The 24979-nt window shown below is 35.7% G+C and overlaps 2 long non-coding RNA genes across 4 annotated transcripts in view; both read left to right on the top strand.

Annotated features, from left to right (window-relative positions):
- The window catches only part of LOC110742856, a 157460-nt gene extending 153678 nt beyond the window's left edge, over positions 1-3782 (top strand). For both annotated transcript variants that reach the window (XR_002521044.2, XR_002521045.2), the window contains 2 exons: positions 1965-2036; positions 3745-3782. This is a non-coding gene — a long non-coding RNA (uncharacterized LOC110742856). The remainder of the gene's footprint in view (positions 1-1964; positions 2037-3744) is intronic.
- Positions 3783-3820: 38 nt separating this feature from the next.
- Positions 3821-24775, top strand: LOC103883023. 2 transcript variants are annotated; one of them, XR_001900931.3, is made up of 4 exons: positions 3821-3862; positions 21514-21692; positions 22650-22806; positions 23363-24775. It is a non-coding gene; the product is annotated as an uncharacterized LOC103883023 (long non-coding RNA). The 2 variants fall into 2 exon arrangements; XR_645068.3 differs by having other exon boundaries at positions 22650-24775.
- Positions 24776-24979: the final 204 nt, after the last annotated feature.

Genomic DNA, 24979 nt, shown 5'->3' with positions numbered 1-24979 from the left:
ATTTCATGTGTTCATCAGCTAATTTACATGGTTTAGTCTACTTCAAATTTGATATTCTCTTTGCAGATTAATAAATGGTATTCTGAGACATTAACACAAATATAAAACAGAAGGGGCTGCTGTTGTGAATTTACCTAAATGAATCTCAGAAAGATTGGGTTCCTTTGGTTAGATATCTATAGCCTGCAGCACCCTGCTACCATTTGGTACATTACAATAAAAGCAACTCCCAGGCTGAATTCTGCCACAGATGTATTTATTAGCAAACACACACAAATCAGGCTTTCGAAATTCATCAGCAAACCTGATGAAGATTTTTTTTGGGGGGGGGGTGGGGGGGGGGCACTCTTACAATGAACTTAAATGAAAGGGCCCCATGTGGTAAATGTCACAATATTCCAGTAGCAGTATTATGTTAGTTTGCTAGTCAGCATGGGAGATTATAACCTGAAACGTAAGGCACTATTTTGAAGGATTCAACCAAGGTTGGTATGTCCTATTCAATCAGTAGCAGTGGTGATACGTCCATGTCGTCTGAGGCAATACTCATTTTATCACAGAAAAAGCACTGCTAATTTTCCTTAGACTGACTAGCATACCATCTAACACTGAGCAGGGATAATGACTCAAGACAATTGAATTGATTATGAACATAATTCTCCAGTGTGAGATTCTGATTAGGATTTTCCAGGTAGTAGTTAATCATCCCTAGAGTGTGAAGTGTTTGTTTGTTTGTTTGTTTGTTTTTAATAAGGGAGAGAGCTGTCACTCAGGCTGGAGTGGTACAATCCTAGCTCACTGCAGCCTCGAACTCCTGGGCTCAAAGGGATACTCCTACCTCAGCCTCCAGAGTATTTAGGGCTACAACTATATGCCATCACGCCTAGCTAGTTTTTTTGCTTTTTTTTTTTTTTTTTTTTTTTAAGAAAACTTTGTAGAGATGGGGATCTGGACCTCCTGGTTTCAAGCTATCTTCCCACCTCATCCCCACAAAGTGCTGGAATTATAGAAGTAAACCACTGTGCCTAGCCCAGGGTGTGTGGTCTTGATTAGGATTCTTCCAGGTAACTAATTATCCATAGGGGACATGCACATTTATATCACTGTATTTAAACTGAAGTAATTGCAGGTAATTTTTAGAAAACACTATATGCTTCATGAATTAGTGAGCTTTTGTCAACGTAAGTGTGAAAGCAGAGGCTGTAAGATCAGCTGTTACAGTCCTGTCTATTGGAGAAAATGTCTTCACTGAGACCTTTGAGTCCTCATCTCATTCTAAAGTTCTCTATTTTTACTCAACACCACACATCTAATTAGTGGTAAAACCAGGAATGGAAACTGGGTTCTTCTTTTGATCAGAGTTTCTCATTCAGGCTGGCTACAAGATTTAACAAGTTGTTCAATATATTCATAGTCATTCCTGATTAAGATTTATAATTCAAACACCAGTTGCTTTTCTTACCGAGTACTATGTAAATATTTCCTATTATTCTCATTTTTTGTTATTTTTATGATTAAATTTATAGACTAAGTGTTTCTTATTCTACAGACTAATTGCAAATTATATTTTATATGAAAATGGATAAAAATATATTAACCTCATCTAAAATGTTAAATAAGAGTTACTTCTGACATTTATTAAAGTGTCAAGTGAGGATTTTAGTTGCTCCACATCTCACTATTCACACAATAATTTGGGGAATTTGTAATTTGTCACAAAGCTCATATCAAGTATTAACATCTTTTATTTTTTCTAGATTAAAAGCTATGAATTTTAGTATGTCCAAATAAGATAAAAAGGTTACTATATGTATATTTATCCTGTTCTGTTAATTTAAAATGCAAAATTAAGCATGGTAGTCCTAAACTTTAGGACATACAGTAATGAAAAATAAATATTATGGCTGAATGATATTCTTAGTAAGTTCATTTCAAAAGAATTAAAATTGTTTTAATTTTCACAGTGAAATTGAAACTATTTTCTTCATTAGATAAAAAATATTCTGCAGGAGAACCAAGCTTCTAATTATTCTAAGGTAACTTTCTCATTTCTTTATTGATGAACCTTTCTTCCTGTCCTCACCTTCAAGTTTCAGGGACTGTGAAACCAACAAAAGGAACAAACTGTTCTGTTGTGTCAGAGTTGGTGGTTTTATGGAAACTTAACAGGATCCTTCCTTCTCATAGCTGTCTGTATGTTCTCAATGAGGACAGCTAAAAAAAGGCCAAACCAAATGTTTCCTTTCTGAGGTTTTGAGGCCTCCACTTCCAGTTGAGAAATAAAGGCACACATTTAGCGTGTTGGTCTGTTGGAATAAAAACTACTATTCATGGTTCGAGCAGTTAGATGAGTGGCAAATTAAAAGTCTGAAGACTTTTTTTAAAGGAATATTTTGATAGACTATATATTGATCAAGATGTCTAATTTAATTTTCAGCACATTAGATAATTTAGAAAATGGTTTTACAGCTGAATTTCTCTACAGTGCTTTGAAAACATGTATCTTCCAGTGTGCTACAGCAGTCAATATAGACTACAATTTCCCTGAAGACAGATACCTTGTGTTATTTATCTTTATAAACCAAGAGCTCAGTCAGAAGGTCAGTGGGCTATCACTAAATAGGGTTAATTAATACCTTAAGGATGCAACTCCTCTGTATAGATACAGTGAAATGAGAGCTGGATCAGTTAGTGATCAGATTTCAAAAAGATGTGTGAATGATCGTAGGCATTTTTTTTTTAATCAAGGAAATGCAAATTAGCATCACAATGAGGTATCTTTACATTATTGAGTCTCCCGACCCATGACCATTGTATACTTCTTCATGTGTTTATAAGTGTTCTTAATCTTTCCCAGCAATATTTTGTACTTTTTGGAACAGAGTTCCTGTACATTTTTTGGTATATTTATTTCTAGGCATTTTATGTTTTTATGCTATTGTTAATGGAATTGATCTTTAGTTGATTTAAATTATATTTTGTTAATGTATTATTCCGCACAAAAAATAAATGAGTTATCTAGACTTTTTATTATTGATTAAATTTAATCCCATTGTCTTTATACCCTATTTGACATCCTTCTGAAATTATTATGGTTTTATTTCACAATATATTTACTTTAGTGAATGTTTTATCTGCATTTGAAATACATATATATTCTGCAGCTGTTGGGTTTATATATGTTCAGTAGGTTGATAGCTACAATGGAATGAATGTTTGTGTCTACCCAAAATTAGTATGTTGAAATCCTAATCCCCATTATGATGGTAATAAGAGACGAGGCCTTTGGGAGGTAATTAGGTCATGAGGATGAAGCCCTCCTGAATAGATTAGTGGCCTTATAAAGGAGACCTCAGAAAGATTTTAGCTCTCTTTCTGCCATGTGAGAATACAAGGAAAAGTTAGAAATCTGCAAAATAGAAGAGGGATCTCACCAGAACTCAACGATGCCCTGATCTCAGACTTACATAATCTGATCTCAGATTTTTAGCCTCCAGAATGGTAAGAAAAAATTTTCTGCTGCTTTTAAGTCACCCAGTCTATGATACTTTTGTATAGCAGTTTGTAGTAAGGCAGTAGTGCTGTTCAAATGCTCTGTATGCTTATTTTAACCATTTGTTTTATAGCTTAGTGAAAAAGGAGTGATAAACTTCTACAGAAAATCTACTTTTATTGCAAACTTGCCTTATTCTTTCTTTAGTTCTGGTAATTTTTCTTCCTGATTTAAAACTTTTTTTTTTTCAGGGTCTTGCTCGGTCACCTAGGCTGAGGTGCAGTGGCACAGTGACAGTTCACTATAACCTTGAACACCTGGGTTCAAGTGATCTTCCTGCCTTGGCCTTCCAGAGGGCTTGGATTACAGGTATGTAAAACTCTTTTTAAATTAATATTTGTGTTGTTACATCTTTTTGATGAATTGACCCTTTATCATATAACTTTCATTTTATGTATGATAGTATTGCTTATTTGTAGTCTACTTCGTCTGATATTAATATAGTTATTAACAACTTTTTTAAGATTAGTAAATGCATGGTAACACTTTTTCCATTCAGCTTTGTGGTTTTAAATTTTAAGTGTTTCTCTTGTAAGAAGCATATTCTTGGATATTTCTTAAAATTTATACTGATTTCTCTGTCTCTTAATAGGAATGTTTGGTCCATTTACATTTAATGTAGTTCTTGGCACTGTTGAATTTGTCTACCATTTTCTTGTATATAAAATATAATTATATATAATATAATATGTTCAGCTAATATATGTTAGATTAATACATATATTAGTCTTCCTTTCTTATATATTAGACATATTATTATAAGACTAATATATGTTATATATTTATATATTGATTATATATTTATATATTAGTTATGTATATTATATTAGACTAATATATATATTAGTCTTCATTTCTTATATTCCTTTGGAACAATCAAATATTTTCACATATTTCATATCATTCCCTTTAATAACTTTTATCTATAATTCATTGCTTTATTTTTTGTTGTGTTATAGACTAAAATATGCATTCCATATGCTTTTCTCATTTGAACTTTTCTCTATGAGATCAGGATAAAAGTTTTTGGTTATTTAACACAAATATTATTTGTGTTCTAAGCTCTAATTATGGAGATATTGAAAGATAAGGTATTTTCAGACTATGAGAGAGGAGGGTAGTTCTTATAACAGGAGACAGGAAGATGGGAATAACAAATCTGAGATAGACTAAGCCTTATTTATATTATTTGAACCTAGGAGTAAATATATAAATATTTTCTTTAAATATATTTTAGATAGGTGATACAGCACAATGAGACTTGATCTAAAAATAGTAGTGCATACCTGAAGCTATTATAGAAAGCTATTATAGTTTTGAAAGAAAACTGCCTCAGATCAATGAAAAATATATTTGATTGTAAGCCACTCAAGGATTTACATTTACATTCTATCAAGATAAAATATAACTCACTGTTTTCTTTTCATTCATTCATTCAGAAATTATCTCAGTTTGCAATGGATATCACCATGACCACTAGGAAGTCTTGAGTTGATTCCTAAGGATAAGGCCAAGAACAGCTAATGTTTCTTTTTTGTTTCTTCAAAGCAAAAGGAGGCCTGGCCTAAATTAAACTGGGTGTGCTTTTTGCAAAGCATACCAAGCTTTATGGGACTTCAAGCTCAGCATTTTAGGCACAGTATTTCAAACTAAATCACATGAAAAAAAAAATTCACCACTATATTACTTCTTTTAAACAGTTCGGCATGGTACATTTTTTTCTTTGGAAATGGGATACAGCTGCTTCCTGGGTCATGATTATGTTTGATAATCTTTTTTGGTAAACTGAGGCCTCCCTGAAGTATATCACTATTAAAATGTGCAAATATAAGTTCTTACTACACTAAACACTTATTCAGCTGTAGAAAAAATAAGAATAAATTTGCAGCAAAAAGGAATGAAATTCCATCTTTCTAATGCATATTCTTCAATTTTGTGAATTCAGCATCTTGTTTTTAAATCATTAAGAGAAATTGAAATCAGATTTGTATTTTTAAGTGAAAGAACACATTTTACTAAACAATACAGTGTAAGAAGAAAGGGTTCTATGGCTTCTTCAAATGTTTAAATACAAATATATTTTACAACCAAACTTTTGTGAAACATTTCCTAATTTAACAGGAACTAAAAATTCTTTAACTTATCCTTTATCTTACAAATATTTTTATCATAATACAGATTACCTTATTGTTTCTTTATGTATTTTTTTTCCTTATTTTTTAGGAGATTGCTTTATTGGGATTTTTATTTTTCTCTGATTGCAAGAGTAATAGATAGTAATTAGAAAAAAAAAAACTGTAAAGGGAACATAAAAAGTAAATATTTTAAAGTCTCACTTGCTAAAATAGCCTCTATTACTATCTTGGGAGATTTTATTTCAGATTTTTTCTATGTGTGTATTTAAATACCAAACATACACATGTATGCACATATAAACACACACATATAAACATATATATGTATATATATAATTTTCCAAGTATGTGTTGTTTTATATGCTACTTTTGCTCCTAAACATGATTTAGAAATGTTACATATCTATAAATATAGATTTAATTGGACTTTTATACCCATTCCATTGAAACGGTTCTATGATAAGTTCCCCACTAACTTCTATTTCAATGTGCAAGTTTCATTCTTCATTTTACTTGACACTGTGGATCCCTGTTGTTTTTTTTTCTTGAACCACTGTCTTCATGTGACTTCCAGAGCTCTTCTGATTTTGCTTTTCTGACTGCTATTTCTTGGTCTTTTTTTTTTTTTTTTTTTATTTTCTGAGACAAAGTCTCACTCTGTTGCCCAGGCTGGAGTACAGTAGCATGATCTTGGCTTACTGCAACCTCCACCTCCCAGGTTTAAGCAATTCTCCTGCCTCAGTTTCCTGAATAGTTGGGATTACAAGTGCCCACCACCATGCCTGGCTAATTTTTATATTTTTGTAGAGACGGGTTTTCACCATGTTGGCCAGACTGGTCTTGAACTTCTGACCTCAGGTGATCCGCCCGCCTCGGGCTCCCCAAGTGCTGGGATTACAGGCGTGAGCCACCGTGCCCGGCCTTTTGGTCTTTTTGACTGACTTCTCCTCAATTCTGTCTCTAAACATTGGAATATTATTGGGCTTAGTCTTTACACTACTTTCCCTCTAGTTCCACAACCATTTTCTTAGTACACATACAGTCTGATACCTTTAAATATCATTTGCATGGTGGCATCTCCCAAATATATATCTCTACTCTGCTACCTTCCCTGAATTCCTTACTGCTGCATACAACTGAATAACATCTTTATTTAGAGGTTTCATAGGCATCTCAAACTTAATATTAAAAACTTCAAAGTTCAAGTTCAAACCTGATTTTCTGATGTTATCTGCCAAACCTACTCCTCTTCCCTATATCATTGAATGACAACTCTATCCTTTCTGTTACTCAAGATAAAAACCTTGAACTATTTTTCAACTTGTTTACTAATATCCCACATCTGGTCTGATTTTTAAAAACGTTCTGTTGACATAAATAAATCCTGAATCTTACTGTTTACCACCTCCCACGCCCAGGTCCAAGCCCTCATTATCCCTTGTTTAGATTATTGAAGAAACTTTGCTATTGGTCTCCTTCCTTCTACTCTTAGGTAATTCTAGTCTTTTCTAAATGCAGCAACCAGAGTGATCTTATTACAATGTGGAAAGTTCACATTTCTTCTCTCCTCCATCCTTTCCAAAGCCCATCACAGGACCTCTTTTCCTCCTTGACCTCATGTCCTACTGCTCATGTTTTTGTTTATTCCCCTCAGTCCATGCAGGCTCCTTTCTGTTGCTCAGGGGCACTGGAATTTGCCCTTCCCTCTGGGTTAGGTGCTATTCCTCCATACACGGGTGACTTATTCTCTCATCTACTTTAGATCTTGTTGCAAATTCCACCCTTTCAGAGGGTCCTTTCTCAACCACATTATTTAAAATCCTACCATCCCATTTAACTGCTTAATTTTTCTTCTTAGTGCTAATATACTATGTACATTGCTTAATACTATCTGTAGCTAGAATGTAATCTCTAGGGAGGCAAAGCTTTTTCTGTTTTATTCATTTCTGTGTGCCCAGAATATAGAATAGTACCTAGAATATTATGAGCAGTTAAATATTTGCCAAGTGAATAAACAAATTAAATGAAGTCACATTATTATTTGTAACTACTAATAGTGTTTTATTACATGGATGAACTGTTACTATTTTGAACCAATTCTGCATTGATGCGTGTTTAGGTTATTTCTCACCTAACCTGTGTATTAGTATTAACACACTATAATAACATTTTGTGACAACATCTAAGCGTTTATTTAAGGTAAGTTTCTGTTAGTAAAATTGCTGCATTAAAGGACTGTCATCATTTGGCCAGGTGCAGTGGCTCATACCTGTAATCCTAGCAGTTTGGGAGGCTGAAGCGGGCAGATCATGTGGTCAAGAGATCGAGACCATCCTGGCCAACATGGTGAAACCCCATCTCTACTAAAAATAGAAAAATTAGCTGGGCGTGGTTGTGTGTGCCTGTAGTCCCAGCTACTCAAGAGGCTGAGGCATGAGAATTACTTGAACCGGGGAGGTATAGGTTGAAGTGAGCTGAGATCGCGCCACTGAACTCCAGCCTGGTAACAGAGCAAGACTCTGTCTCAAAAAAAAAAAAAAAAAAAAAAAAAGAATTGTCATCATTTAACACTTTAATTACTTGGCCAATAGTCCTCCAGAAAAGATGTAAAGTCGGTATGTGAGTGCTTCTAGACCAATGTATTGGCTATAGTGAGTATAATCATTCTCTATAATGCTTCCCAGTGTGATAGCAAAAACTTGCTATCTCAGCATTGCTTTTTGTTCATACAATGCTTCCTTAAAGCCTAGATGGTGCCATCTCTCTCAGTCAATAAGTGTATGGATCGCTTTGTATAAAATTGTGTTGACTGCACAGAGCAATTTCTAGAAATCCCTCAAGCCTAATTGACTTTCCACATTCACGTGTAGTTTCTTCTCTTTCACCAGGCTCTGATTGTACTCTGTTGTTTGGTCATCATTTCCTACTAAGATCCAGTTTTTGCAGAAAACAATAAGCAAAATGGACATGCTATAGATTGAATGTTTATGTCTTCTCACACTTCATATGTTGAAGCTTAATCACCAGTGTGATGATACTAGAAGGTGGTGCCTTTGAAGGGCATTAGGTCAGGAGGGCTTATCATTTATCTTTCATAAGCACCTTTATACAAGAGGCTCAGGAGAGGTCTGTTACTTTTTCCATCATGTGAGAGCTCAGCTTAGATGCCATCTATGAACCAGAATGCAGGCCTTCACCAGGCACTTCTGGAGCCTTGATGTTGGACTTTCCAGCATCCAGAACTGTAAGAAATAAACTTCTGTTATTTATAAGCCATCCCATCTATGGCACTTTTATTATAGCAACCTGAACAGATAGAGACACTACCATAGGTAACATGATCATCTTTACTAACGAAAGTCTCTTGGGGAGCTCCTGTCTGTCATTAGACCTTTAGTTAATTTTCAGATAGTGCAGGTTTTGCCATTCCTTTAGGGAGAAGTAAGATAGTCAGGAGTGTGTTGCTGTTCAGTGAGTCTACCAAGTTTTTTTAACTAAAGCCTATTTGCTTTGGCTCTGATTCTGACAGGCCTCCTTCCTGTCCTCTTGTTAGGTTTTTCTGGCAACATTCATAAAATAGGGAGCCTGTCTCTTAGTGAATATTGAATTCCCTGTGTGATAACTTGTGATTTTAATGAAGTTTTGTTAATCTCTAAAACATGTGCTCCTTTGTGTCTAGTCCCTTTAATCTTCCTGAGCTTTTGTTCACTTACTTAGATGTTACTATTTTCTGTCTGTATAGTTCAGAAATAAAAGGATGGCCTATGTATACATTTAAAATTACATTTTAAAAAATAAGTTTCTTTCAATGACTTTAGAAAGAGAAGTTTTACTCTGGTTAAAAGTTGTAATATGTTGGTTGAGACTAAACAGGGAGTAATGGTGACAGAGAAAAATGACTGTGTATGTGTGTTTGCTTTTTTTTTTTTTTTTTTTTTTTTTTTTTTTTTTTGAGACTGAGTCTGGCTCTGTCGCCCAGGCTGGAGTGCAGTGGCCGGATCTCAGCTCACTGCAAGCTCCGCCTCCCGGGTTTACGCCATTCTCCTGGGGCCGGATCTCAGCTCACTGCAAGCTCCGCCTCCCGGGTTTACGCCATTCTCCTGCCTCAGCCTCCCGAGATGCTGGGACCACAGGCGCCCGCCACTTCGCCCGGCTAGTTTTTTGTATTTTTTTTTAGTAGAGATGGGGTTTCACCGTGTTAGCCAGGATAGTCTCGATCTCCTGACCTCATGATCCGCCCGTCTCGGCCTCCCAAAGTGCTGGGATTACAGGCTTGAGCCACCGCGCCCGGCCGTGTGTTTGCTTTTTAAGGAAAAAGTAGAACTTTCTTAAAGCTGCATTTCCCAAACCTTTTGGTCTCTGAATACCTTTCCACTCTTAGAAATTGCTGAAGATCTCAAACAGCATAATTTTGCAGATTAGAATTATAATTTTTTGCCATATTAAACATTATAACAGAAAATGTTTAAATATTATTTAAATACTGGCTCACTGATTTATTTAGAGATAGAAGTGGTAAGCAAATTTCATGTTAATAGAAAACATTTTTATAAAAATAATGGTTTCAAAAATGTTCTTAGTGAGAAGAGTAGCATTGATATATATTTTTGTAAATGTCTTTAATATAAATTAGTAGAGAACAGGTAGATTCTCAACCTGCTTCTGCATCCAGTCTATGGCAGTATCACGCCTATAGCTTCTGGAAAACCCCAATGCACATTTATGAGAAGATGAGAATAAAAAAGACAAATGATATTTTAACATTATTATAAAAATAGTTTTGACCTCACAGATCTTCTGAGGGTTTTCCAAGGACCCCCAGACCATATGATGTCCTAAAAAAAAAAAAAAGGCTCAACATGTTGCAAATATGAAAGAGCATAATAAAGGACAAAACTTGGAAAGTGGATTTTGTTAGTCTTGATTTAATGTACCTACATCTGAAAAGAAGCTATGAAGTCTGTCAAATTTTTAGTAACATTTGCTCACTTTCGAGGAGTTCACATCCTTAGTTTACTGATTAGCGCTTTAAGCTACTTTATGAAAGAGTTTTCTTTATTTCTATGCAAACTGCCTAGATAGCAGAGGCTTTATCTCAACAGAACAATTTTCTGTGCTTTATATTGACTTTATTATGTTCCCAATTATTTAAGAAAAAAATAAAAAAGAACAAAACTTCCTCACTTATGCAAGAGCTAATGTTCTTATAATGATATCCTCTAGGTTTGTTTTTAAAATAACATCAGTTTTATTAAATAGACAACTAGGAATTATTTCTTAGTACCCGTTCTAGACTATTAAAGCTCCAAAATTGCCTCTGACAGCTCTTGATTTTGCCTTCCCTAAATTGGTCCCTGAATTTAGAAAATAATGAAAACATTTTCAGGGCATATTTTGCACCTAAACCTATATTTCAGATTTCCAAGAGGCCCCATGAGAAATCACCAAGATATGTTCTTTAACCTTACAGAAAGAAAGATATGAGTCGAATTTATGTTCATGTGATGTGATATTATTACAGGATTTACTTGGGAAGAGTTGTCAGGTTAGGAGAGACACAGACTTTTCTGGATACTGTGTGTATTATCTAGGTAAAATTGTATTAATACAAATATTTGGAAATATGGAAAATCCTGGAGTTGAAACAGGAGAGTTTCTGCGCCTCCTCCCCCGCCCCGCAGGACATGTGACAGGAGTGTGGCTCTCTGTTCAGCTTAAACCCCTTATGGGAGGGGGAGCAGGCAGATGGACAGGTGAGGGAACTGAGGCAAGCACTTTTGGGTTCTGGCCCAACGGCAGCATCTAGGGGTGGGTGTCTGTGACACCAAAAGCCCAAATGGGCATGTGTTACAGTGTGCTCCTTTAGTCTTGCCATCCATGGACAGCTTAAGTGTTAACCAGCTTAGTGGACCCTCTGCCTTTTTGCAAGAACAGAGGGCCAGTGTGACAGCTTTCTGTATCCCAATCTCTTGTCCAGCATCCTGGAAGAATTGGGTCGCACACTGACTTGAAGGATGAATGCGGAGGTTTTACTGAGTGATGGAGGTGACTCTCAGCAGGACGGATGGAGAGCTGGACAGACGATGGTGCAGGAAGATGATCTTCCTCTGCATTTTGGCATTCCAGTGGCCAATTCTCTGACCGTCCCCAGCTAAACTCCTCCCAGTGTTCTTTCTCTTCTCTCCTCCTCTGCCGTGCCATTCTGCCATTTGTCTGATCATCTCTTCATCTCCTTGTCTGTTTCTGGAGCCCGGGGTTTGGGGTTTATATGGGTATAGGATAGGGGGTGTGGAGGGCCAAAAAGCAACTTTTTAGGCATGAGAACATTAAAAAATTTGGGTGCCTGTTCTCACATAGGGCCATGGGTATCCAGGCTTGAGAGTGGAGCGTTTGCTGGGGAACCACCCTCTTCTACTCAGTATTTTCCTGTCTCCTGTCCATATCAGAATTTGTCAATGTCTTCCCTATTTAATGTGCTTGATCCCCAGCAGGAAAACTGCTCAAAACTCTTATAAGTTTGTTATGTATTATACCCCAATAGAAAATCTTACTATTTTTTATTTGGATACTTTTTATTATGATAACAATGTTTCTAATTGTGGTAACAAATTAATAACAGCCATCAAGTCTCTTTCATCTATACACAATTTTGTTTTATTCTGATGCTTGCCTGAAGTCTCTGCCATAAGCTATAAACCAATAAAGAAAGTCTCTGAGGTTTTGTTTTGTTTTTTTTTGTTTGTTTTTTTTTTTTGTTTTTTTTTTTTTTTTGAAACAGAGTCTCGCTCTGTCACCCAGGCTAGAATGCAGTGGCACGATCTCGGCTCTCCCGGGTTCACGCCATTCTCCTGCCTCAGCCTCCAGATTAGCTGGAACTACAGGTGCCCGCCACCACACCCGGCGAATTTTTTGTATTTTTAGTAGAGACAGGGTTTCACCATGTTAGCTAGGATGGTCTTGATCTCCTGGCCTCATGATCCACCCGCCTTGGCCTCCCAAAGTGCTGGGATCACAGACGTGAGCCACCGTGCCCGGCCGAAAGTCTCTTGAGTTTTTAAATTATTGACACTTCAAAGACTAGACTCAGGTACAGGCTTCAGAGCTAACATCATCACATAGATAACTTTAAAACCATGTTAGTGGACTGCCTCATGAAAGCAGACTGCTAATCCAAGGACTAGCAGAACAAAAATTAGTTTCCTGGGAATAAAAAAAATCAAAGAAGAAAATTTCATCATAATTGGGCATACTGTTGCTGTTGTTTTAAGTTTCCATTTTCTGAATATATGAAGCTCTTATTCTTCTTAAGCTGTCTATACTGCATATAACTTAGTAAAATCTGTTTTTTTAAAACTTAAAGCATTTTAAGATAATACTTGATTCTTAATAACCACCTATATGAGTTATCTAGGGTTGCCATAACAAATTGCCACAAACTTGATGACTTAAACAACAGAAATTTATTATCTTAAAATTCTGGAGGTCACAAGTCTAAAATTCAAGGTGTCATCACAGTTTGTATTTTCTGAAGACTCTGAGAGGGGATCTGTCCCTTGCCTTTCTCCTAGCTTCTGATGGTGGTTGCATCCTTGGCCCTCCTTGACTTGTGTGTATATAACTTTAATCTCTTGTCTCTGTCTTTACATGGCTTACCCCAATGTGTCTGTGTCTCAAATCTTTCTTTTCTTTTTCTTACAAGGGCACCAGTCATTGGATACAGGATCCCCCTTAAAGCTAGGACGATCTTATCTCAAAATTCCTAATTACAGCAGCAAAGGGCCTATTTTCAAATAAGATCTCATTCACAAGTGTTGGAATCTGAACATAGCAATTTCGGGGACATAGTTCAACCCACTACCACCCCATCTCCATAATTCAGAAACTTAGTAAGTCTCCCAACTTTTCATGGAAATATTTACATAGGGACAAATAGAATGTATCCTCTAATGTTTTGCCTGAGGTGTTATAGTTGAAAATTATGCTTTTTAAATCAGGTATGACAAGTCTTTATTTAAGAAAAAAAAGGGGGGGCTTTGTTTAGGAGCCAATGCCTCCAAACTTCTCCCAAGGAAACTGACCCAGTGATATCTGGCGTACAGGGGGACAGGCTTACCCTTAAGAATCGTAAGAAAAATTTTTGGCAGGCAAGGAACATTAAAAAATTTGGGGGACTTCCAGAAGATGGTATAATTAATTCCAATGTACCAATATTGCTGGTGAAATCTGATGGGGAGAGGTTCTTAGGCTTAGCTTCCTGGCCTTGAGATAGAAAAATAGAATCTCTTAAAAGGTACAATCTGAGATTCCTTATGACATATTCAGGCAAAGGTTAATTTATGGACTTTGTAGCTGTTCAGTACTGTATGACTCAGGAATTGCAAAGCAAACTCAAGGAGCTTGTATGGTAAATTAATACTCTTCCTGTACCTATGTAAATAATCAGGTCCAATATAATAGGCCTTTTATAATCAAGAATAACTTTTGAGATTATGATCCCAGGGGGATAGACTGTCAGAAAAAATGTGAAAGATTTTGAACAGGCAAAGATTATTTGGTGTCCTGTCTAGCATACTGTTTTGGGTTATATGTTCCTTCCATTGTTTTTGAGCTATTTTCTTACTATAATTTGTAGAGAAATAGTAGCAATAAAAATATTCTTATTCATAAAATCATAAATCAATTTTATCTAATGCACCTCCAAGAAATAAGTTTTGTACCTATTTACAAAGTAATTTCAGCATCCTTGAATGCTCATATTGCACCCATTTAGTTTTCTTTTAAACGTGTTCTAATATTGTCCTGGTTGGCTCATTTATTAATGCTAGTTTTAATAACAGTTATTAATGATCCCTTGTTTATTAATTAGTAAACAATTAATTAAAATAAATAAAATAAAATACGTCTTGTGTTAAAAAAGAATAAGATATAAAATTTGTATCTGTTGGATTTATTTACCATTCAGAAAAAATAAAATCTTGAGAAACTTTGGGATAATGTGAGAAAACTGCATATATTGATCTTTTAAATTGTTTATATCTTCCTCTAGAATGGAAGCCTCATAAGGGCAATGACTTGGTTTTAGTCAATACTATTATCTCCAGAAATTAGAATAGTGCCTGGTACATACAAGGTATTCAATGTTTATTGAATGAAAAAAAAATGATTGAATGAACACGTTCTCAGAGAGGGGATTATAATTTTTTTACATGATTATGTTTGAGTCAGCATTTCAACTCATATCCATGGAAGGAATTAAAAGATAAATGCCTTCATAAAATTAACAACTTGAATAACCATTTAATACAGTTTAAGCCAATAATATCATTTATGCATGTGTGCACTGTAAAATATATGTTAAAAATCATTTATGCCAGTATTTTTATAAAAATACTAATTCAATAAAATCCAAATGTTTTGTAAAAACAAATTACCTGTTTTTAGCACTATCCTGTCTAAAATAAAATAGTATATAGTAGGTTTTTCATTTTTTTCTATAGGCCTTATTTCCTTTTTCAATGCCTCTCCCTCTCTTTCTCGTCTGTCCCTCTGTCCCTTTGGCACACAGGGCCATAAGGCTGTTTGACCTACAAGATTCACCTGTGGAAACATCCCTGCTTCCTCCCTGTGGGAGAACTAATGGTACCTGAGATTTCTAGGAATTCTCGTCACAGGTGATATTATGGTACACAAGGTTCGATGGCAATCAATTGCAATATCCTTGAATTTCATATGCACCTTTCCTAAAACTAATCTGTCTTGAGAATATGCCTGAGGTCATATGAAGATGACTCTTCTTTCCTATCTTCCTTATTGCAATCATCATAATCACACTTTTTTAATAAGTATAGCTCTTATTTCATATCAAATCTTACTGTAATATATTGTTTCAATATGTAAAACCTCAGGGCACTAAATAAGGAAACATTAATTTCCACTTCATGAAGAGACAAAATAAATAAATAAATTTTATGTTCTGGTGATGAATTATTATTTGTAATAATTCAAAATATCATTTTCATATCAGTAATCATCATAATAAAAATTAAATCCAGAAGAAAAGTATTAAGCCTTAAGAACTCATTGTCACAGGAAATTAAAAACATTTCAATTTCAATGTAAATATACATGAATATATATTGTAGTTACAGCAAAAGGTGAAAAAAAGGATGGTTAATATAAAGACTTTCAAATATAAAAATATGTTACTTAGAGATGAATTTGGGAAGAAAGAGAACAGAAATAGTATTTCAAGGAAAAAAATAAACTGAAGTGAAATTCCCAAATACTAAAGAAGAGCTTGCCATGAGTATTTTGATAGATGTTGAATGTCAAATGGCTATTGTATTTCCATTACAATTTAAATTGTACAAATTGAAAGAGGATATTCTAAAAATGTACACCTAAATGTGTCTAAAGCATTAAACTTGCCTTTCAAAACATTCTTTTAGAGGCATACTTGCAAAAATTTTGATTATTGATTTATGCTATTTTAAGTCTCTAGGTACTCATGAAAGTAATGACTAATAATGAGTAACGAACCTGTGCTATTGTATTAGCTAGGGCTGAGGAAACCTCATCTCTTAGTACATTTAAAAGTCTAGAAAATCTTCACAAATATTCTAATGATGGAACTTTAAATGATATGCCTATGGGAACAGACGTTCTTAATGGTAAAAGACTTTGTATGGTACTATTAGCCTTGTAGAATTTACTTGCACATAGCACAGTACAGAGTATTGATTAAGACCCTGGCACACCAAATTACTGTTATTTTCACCAAATTGCTTAAATTTCCAAATCCCAATCTCCATTGTTTAAAATGGGGCTCTGCTGTGAAATAGTCCTATCCCTTAGAATCCTTCCGAGGAATTAATTACATATCGTGTTAAGTACAATGTCTGAAACATGAAAAACTATTAAATAATTGTTTAGTAGTATAATTACCTATAAAAATGCTGATTAACATATTGTCTACAATACGTGATTATTATGACTATTTAGCTCATTCAGTGTCACTGAGGATCTTTCAAATTTTTAGTCACAGAAATTCACTAGTGCCAACATAATGCAAACTAACACATCTGTGAATCATGCATTAGGAAAGAAAAATAATCTTTCAGCAAAAAGTAGGACTAAGAACCAAAAATTTCAAATGGGCAGTTCTTCCTTTTTACTCCTATTATATAAAAATAACCAAGAAAAAGCTTAAGGGTAAAAGCTACCTATTATTTAAATAACAACGTGGCCTTCATTTTATTGCACCGCACTGCATTAGTTTCTTTCAGCCTACAAACAAATTTTAAATGACAAAAATAAAGCCCAAAACATTTTCTTTGACTATTTCATTATCAAGATGAAGGAATACACAGAAGAGAGGCTCAAGTCTGGGTATAACATGAATTTAGGAAGTCTGCATTGTTCATTATTACACCATTTAGAACTTAATTAGATTTATAAGTACATAGACTTACAAACTTACATATATTCAGGTGTTTCACAGATGTATAAATGTTTTGATTTGGAAGACTAACTCTATCTTATTGACATAAGGTCTCTGATAATTTAACACCTATATATAATGAGAGTTAAATAAAAATTTTCAAAAGGTTTGCCAAACATTCAATCAAATCATGCATCTACCTATGTCCTCAAAGAGCATTACTCTCTACTCTTCTTGTCCTTTGACTGTTGGTATAACCAATCAGGTTGGTTTTAAACTTATTTCATGTTAGTTTTGTCAATGTGTGTACTGATGTTTAATGAAAGATGTAATGCTTCTGCTGGTTTATTTGCAAATTCTCAAGTGTCTCCTGTTGTCCCTCAGAGTACTCCTAAATCACTCATATAGTTGGAGTCTAGCTAGCACCATTGCGGAGTTTTCAGCTTGTTAATCATACTAAATATTACACCATTTATTGACTCTCATTTTAAGCTATGATAAGAAGTCAAATATAATCTCAAACATAAATAGTTTAATTAGTCTGCATTCCAAATGCTGAGGAAATATGATAAGTCAGTACCTGCAGAAAAGAAAAGCCAAGCAGCTTGAATTTGGTCTTTTTCTCATAAAACTGTGGTCGTTTTTCAGTTCTCATCTTACTGTACCAATCAGTGGCATTAAACACACTCGTTCATTCCTTCCTCATTTAAACACGTTCTTTACTTGGCCTCTGGAACACCCCTGGCTTGATTCATTTTTTTTTTTTAACTCACTGGCCTCCACTTCTGTTCTCCTTCCCTAGTTTATGTACTTATTGCCTAACTGCTAAACCCTGGTGTGCCCAGGAGTCAGTCTTAAGCCTCTGCTTGGTCTGCACACAACTCCAAATAATGTTTTCTTATCCCATAACTTTTAATACATCTACATGCTGCTAACTTTTACATACAAATCCTTAATCTCAACCTCTTTCCTGAACTCTAGAGTTGTGTACCCAACCATTTCAACACTTCTCAATGAAGATCTATAAAAATCGTATTTTTCCCCACTAATTCCAAATGTTAAAATTGCTAATTCCAATATTGAACTCGTATTTCTCTCTCCCTCCAAAATAGCCTATCTGCAGGTGCGAGAATCTTAGAAAAAGAGTACTCTGTTTATTCAGGGCAAAACCATAGAGTCATTCCTGACGCCTTTCTTTCTCTCACAGTCTTTAGCCAGTCTTTCAGCAACATTCAGAATATATTCAGAATCTTGCAACTTCCTTCACCTCCACTGTTGTCTCCTGAGTTCAAGCCACCATTGTTTCCTTTTTGGACTATTGCATTTGCCTCCTAACACATCTTCCTGCTTCTAACCTTGCCTCCTTACACAGTCTGTTTTCTCACTTCATCAAGAATGTCACACCTTGCCAGGGGGCAGTGGCTTACCCTGTAATTTCAGCACTTTGGGAAGCCGAGACAGGCAGATCACTTGAGGTCAGGAGATCGAGACCAGTCTGGCCAACATGGTGAAATCCCATCCCTACTAAAATACAAAAATTAGCCAGGCACGGTGGCAGATGCCTGTAATCCTAGCTACTTGGGAGGCTGAGGCAGAAGAATCGCTTGAACCTGGGAGGCGGAGGTTGCAGTGAGCCAAGATCGTGCCACTGCACTCCAGTCTGGGTGAGAGAGTGAGACTCCATCACCAAAAAAAAAAAAAAAAAAGAATGTCACACTTTTGCCCAAAGTTCTTGAGAAGAGGAAAGTCTGAAGCCTTTATCATGGTCTACTAAAACCTACAGTCCTTACCTCTATGTCTGCTCCAAGGTCTGTGTCCTCTTCTCCATGTCCTTATTTTTCATCACTCTGCTAATCACTCTACTCCAGCCACACTGGTCTTTTGGTTTGCTTATAACACATCAGGTGTTCTTCCACCTCAGGACCTTTGCATGGCCTATTCCTACTGCCTGAAGACTTTTCCTCCAGACAGCTGCATGATGGCTTCTCTCTGTTTTTTTGAGTTACTGCTTAAATCTCTCCCCCTTCTTTTTTTTAAGTACTTTTCTCACCACCTTCCTTAAAATAGCACACTCTCTTACTATCTATCATCTCTACCACTTACTCTCATTCTTGCTCTCCTTCCTAGCACTTATTCCCGTATGACAGGTTATAGACCTGTCTATTTGTTTATTGCCTTTCTGCTCCTTTGAAACAGTAAACTCCTTGTCATTGGAAATCTTGTTGGATTGTCTACTGTTTCTCTCCAGCCTAGAAGAGTGATTGACACGGCTCAACTAACTTCCTATTGTGTGATTCAATTCCGGGACATAGGTTCACTGAAAATGCCTTCCTTCATTCTTATTTCCTTCAATATGACACCTTCTGGAAGGCAAAAATGGACTAGTAGAGATTCTAATCCATGGTCCTGGATAACCAGCAGAGCCAACATAGGGGCAGGGATCCTCTCAGCCTTTTTCCACTTGTCTTAAAGCTCCTATATCAGTTTGCAAGATTTTGGAGCCATATGTGCAATAGAAAATCCAATTCAGCCTGGCTTAAACAATGAAAGGACAGAGGTAGGGCATGCTTTAGGACTGATGGAGCCCTGGCCCCACCAAACCTTTATGAGTTTACAAGTTCTGTCCATCTGCTTTGCCCTACCCAGTGCTGGCTTCATCCTGAAGCTGTTTCTTATTAGGCTTAGGGAGTAGTTGTCTGAGCCATTAAAGTCACAAATGATCTAGTCCATTTCTAACGTGAAAGAGAAGCTCCCTCTATCCCTCTCAGCAGATCCATAAAGAACTTCTCTTGAACCTCCAGAACACTTTATGTCTATTTGGCTAAAGTGAAGTCACATACTCACACTTGATTCAGTTGCCAGTAAAAGAAGGAGGCTACCTTAGATGAATCATGCCCACCCATAAGCAGAGACTGATACAGTCACCCTTCTTTTGAGGCACATGGTTTGCATGAAGGATGTTTGGAAACCTGACCAAACTGACTCAGGCTTCTCTGGAAGGCAAACAAAAAGAGTGTCTGCTAGTCAGGTTGCCAAGAACATTTACTGTATTCTCAAACCAAAGGCCTGAAGGGACAGTGACTTGAAAGCCAAAAAAGCCAACAGACTGCATTAACCATGACAGGTGAGGCAGGCCGTCTGGTTTTCCCAGGGAGCAAGGATATGTGGAGAAGGCTGCAGACACATTGGTTGTTTCTTTGCTTCTTTGCTTGGGCCTTGGTCAGTTCACTGCTCCAAATGAGTCTCGCCGAATGAATGAAGTGTGAATGAAGCCAAATCTCTTCCATTTATTTATGTTTTTACTCCCTTGGTGTTAAGTACAGTTTAAAAATTGTGTTTAGTTGCTTTCCATTTCTCGCTTGTCAGTGAAGTAAATAAAATATGCATTTGTGAATAAGAATGATTTGGCCCAAAATCCAACTTCACTTTCAACAGCATGCCCTTGGTGATGTTATTTTCTCTTTTGGAGATTCATGTTTTTATTCACTAAATGGATAACTATAATGCTACCCTTAATGGCATTTAATTCAGATTGAGTTAGTGTGCAGAAAACATTTGGCATAAAGGAGATATCTCTAAATACTGGCCTCAGACTTTCCTTCTTTTACAGTAAGACATACAGCTGTGAGTTTATAAAAGTCTACAGATTTTCATCAAATAATGATAAGAGAAAAATAGATAAGCTTTCTTTCTTCTAGATTATGGATCACAAGACTCATTGGATTCATAAATTTTTATCGACAAAATAGTTAAATAAATGTTTTCAGTTGATTGGTTTATTTTCTTTCCTTGACCTTATTGGAAATAAGATAACTCAGTCATTATTTGGCAATAATACTGAATTTAATTCCAAATTTCAAATATATTAATATTTCCTTCTTGTGTATATATGAGATTTTTGTATTTCTTGTGTTACATTTTTGAAACTCAAAATTACTATGAAATTTTTTTTTTTCTTTTTGTGACAGAGTCTCACTCTGTCATCCAGGCTGGAGTGCAGTGGCATGATGAAGACTCACTGCAGCCTTGATCTCCCAGGCTCAAGTGATCCTCCCACCTCAGCCTCCTGAGTAGCTGGGACTACAAGTTCATGCCACCATGCCAGGCTAATTTTTATATTTTTTTGTAGAGATGGGGTTGCTTCATGTTGCCCAAGCTAGTCTCAAACTCCTGGGCTCAAGTGATCCGCCCAACTCAGCCTCCCAAAGCATTGAGATTATAAGCGTGAGCCATTGTGCCTATGTTAATTTACCTGTGTTACTTCTTTCCTCACACTGGGTTTGAGAGTTTAAATACTTTGTAACTATATTGATTGAAAAAAAATAAGATGGGTCATATCTTGTGCTATTTACAAGAATATCTCTGTGCCCATTACCTCTTCCCAGAGTCTTCCTGTTTACTCACTATGGACCCAACCTCTCGGTGACCATTCTGACCCACAAATATAAACAACTGTCATGTCAGCAGTGTTTCCACAACCACTTTGTGAAATTAGAGCATTGTCTGACAAATAAATGAAATGTAGAGAAATGGAAAAACCAAAACTTTGACACGATTCATCCAGGTAAGAACTAAGTATGTTTCCAAGTCATTCCTTTTTCTTCCTGGTACCAAAGCAAAGGCCAATAATGCCAGAAGCCTCACAATTCCCTTCAGTACTACCTACTGGCTTTCATTGTCAGGGCATGAGAAGAGAACATTTTCCGTTTTTTTAGGCACCCCAAACTCTGGAACTAGCTTTGACCTCCTGCCAGTATAAATGAATTGCTTTAAGATAGTAGCTATTTCACAAAAATAATTAATTGGATTTCCCAGGCCAGATGACACTAGTGCCAGAAAATTCAAATAAGTGAACCTAACTCTAGGTCAACCACCGAAGTAGAGGAAAAGGGAAAAGAAAATAAACAAAAAAAGCAGGTCCAAAGACTAAAGGCAACACTTTTTATTTGATAATTCTTCATATTTTCTGATCCTGTATAACGTCTAATGATTTCTTTACTCATGCCTCGGTCTGCCCCAGCAGCACCAACTGTGCTTTTCTTGGCATCTTTTACAAACCACTATAATCTCAGTGCAAGTTTGCTAGTGGAATCCTGTCTAGCACCCAGTTACACTTCAGTGGAGCCAAGGTTCTCAATTCCTCAATCACTTACACCAGCCAGGGGCTCTTCTGATGGGCACACATGCTTTTCCCACCAAAGCCATGACTCTCTGCTGATTTGTGCTGATTCTACACACTCCTTGGTTGCAAGCTCATATTTGGATCTAAGCAGTGAGATCTGTTCAGACTCCAGGGCCCATTAAACTTCATCATCTTGAAGTTCACTGGCATAGTTATTATTTTCAAGAACACTTAAAGTATGAAGCCCACATTCCACATTTGCTAAGTATAGCTTTCATCACTAAGAAAATTCCCATATTCAAAGTATGAGCTTAGATTTGATGTACGCTTTATGAAAGAAATCATTAGAAAGTCTCCATTACAGTTGAATACATGCTCTTTAATTTGTGTTTTTTCCAGAGATTATTTCCAAAAAGAAGAAACATTATACTGAGAAATCAGAAGATTCGCCTATGAGATAACTTTAAACATAAGCATCATTACATCTTATTCTGACCTCACATCAATTCCAGCTGATGCTCTGGAGAACAGGAAGGCTTTCATAACAATGCCTTTTGTAAGGGTTTTTTTTTATTATTATTTTTGTTGTTTTTAACATATTTAGAGGAATCAATTGAAGAACACAGCCAGCAATTAAAAATTAAGTGAATGTTTATATTTGAGGCATTACCTCTGTAGGGATTACTTTCATTACAAATATGAATCTTAATGTTTACACCTTCAAAGTGGGCATATTAACCAAAAGAAAAATCAGTTTCTATTTACCTTTTCTAGACAATTCTCTGAGTAGTGCTAAAGTGTTTGAGCAAGTAGGATGGCAAATTCCAAGGTGGTTTTTAAAAATGCAATTATTTCCATTTTTGTGAGCTTTTTTCTTTTAACATATCAATGCCTGACATCTCTCCACTGTCAGATCTATACCCACTGAGGTCCAAAAAATGTCACAAGTAGAGTGTGAAAGGAAAAGTTGGCATAATCTTTCTGGAGCTAATAAAAAAGTGCATAATATACGTATCCTAAAGAAACCTTCATTCATAGATGAAATTGAAAAATCTTGCACTGGCAGTGAGGGGTCAATAATCTCCCTTCCACTTCCTCCGTGTCTTTGAAAGAGAACATGGTTGTCAAGTGCCCTAGAATTAATGACACTTTTTGATGGAAGCATGAGAAGGTCTACACTTCAGAGCCCCCAGCCACAGAACAGGAAATGGAGCTGTTTCCAAGAGAAATGAAGTTGCCTTCTCTGGGGGAAACACAGAGGAGCATTTCAGCAGGCAATTGATCAGCAGGAAGACTGTAAGGTGATAAAAGAACTGGAAGTCACAAAAGCCCTTGGCATAATAGTTTTAATAAAAAGGATTCTGTTTCAGGTATGCTTTATGCAATAAATTCCTTGACATATATTTCTAAATTTTATCTTTAACAATGCAGGTGTTGTCATTGAAAGCCAGTCCCTTTCATTACCAAAGTTAAAAGGATCCATTTGGACTACTTATCTGATTGACCAATCAGGATGTGCATTTATTTGGTTACTGATTTACTTTGCTCTTCTCCATTATCCTAGGAAGGAGAACTGCAGTTTTGGATCAGTGACTTTTCACTGATTATATCTAGAAATAATTTTGAAACCATTAAAAAAAATAAGCACCCTTTTTTCCCTTTTTTAAATTAAGTTGCTTCTTGGCAAAAATCTCAATAATTCTGAATAAAATATTAAATGGCCCAAATTGATTAGTATGTAAAATATATTCTAAAACATTAAAAGAAGTTAATATTTAACATGAAGACTCTTATAATATGCTGACTTGTATAATTTATATTGTGATAATTAGATTAGGATCTCACAAACAAGAACTAGATCATTATAAAGGTAGTATAAAAATCACAAATGCATTCCATATCCATATCTCCTCTTTGTGAATATATCATTAGATGGCACAGAGCCAAACTAGCTATTAAAATGATTTTCAGTTCAAACTGGTATATCTTGAGTTTCTAATTGGGATTTTCAGATTTGAAAATAAATTTACATAAATAAACAGTGGTGGCCCTGGCTCCAAATGATATGTTCTAGTGAAGAAATTCTCTTTGCCTGTGCAGAAATTGATTTGTAGCATACTGAGATGATCATGGTGAAGTTTTCTCTAGTTTTCTCCTCAATACTTTCAGAACAAGCATTCAGCTGGCATTACCTGGGTAGTTTAATATATCAGTACCACTGCAAGACATCCACTTTTGTTTTTTAACTTTTATTTTAAGCTCAGGGGTATATGTGCAGTGTGTGACATATGTAAACTTGTGTAATGGGGGTCTGTTGTACAGATTATATTCTCAGGTATTAAGCCTAATATCCATTAGTTATTTTTCCTAATCCTCTCCTTCCTACTATCCTCCACCCTCTGATGGCCCCTAGTGTGTATTGTCCCCCTCTTTGTGTCCATGTGTTGTCATTATTTTTCTTCTACTTATAAATGAGAATAGGTGGCATTTGGTTTTCTGAGGATAATACATTACTTTGCTAAGGATAATGGCCTTCAGCTCCATCTACGTCCCTGTAAAGGACACAATCTTGTTCTTTTTTATGGCTGCATAGTATTCTATGTACCATATATATACCACATTTTATTTATCCAGTCTATCACTGATGGGCATTTAGGTTGATTCCATGTCTTTGCTATTGTGAAAAGCGCTTCAATTAATGTACACATGTATGTAAGACATCCACTTTT

This window comes from Papio anubis, chromosome 4, assembly GCF_008728515.1.
Source record: "Papio anubis isolate 15944 chromosome 4, Panubis1.0, whole genome shotgun sequence".
Classification (NCBI taxonomy): Eukaryota; Metazoa; Chordata; class Mammalia; order Primates; family Cercopithecidae; genus Papio; species Papio anubis.
This window is presented reverse-complemented; position numbering and strand designations above follow the sequence as displayed.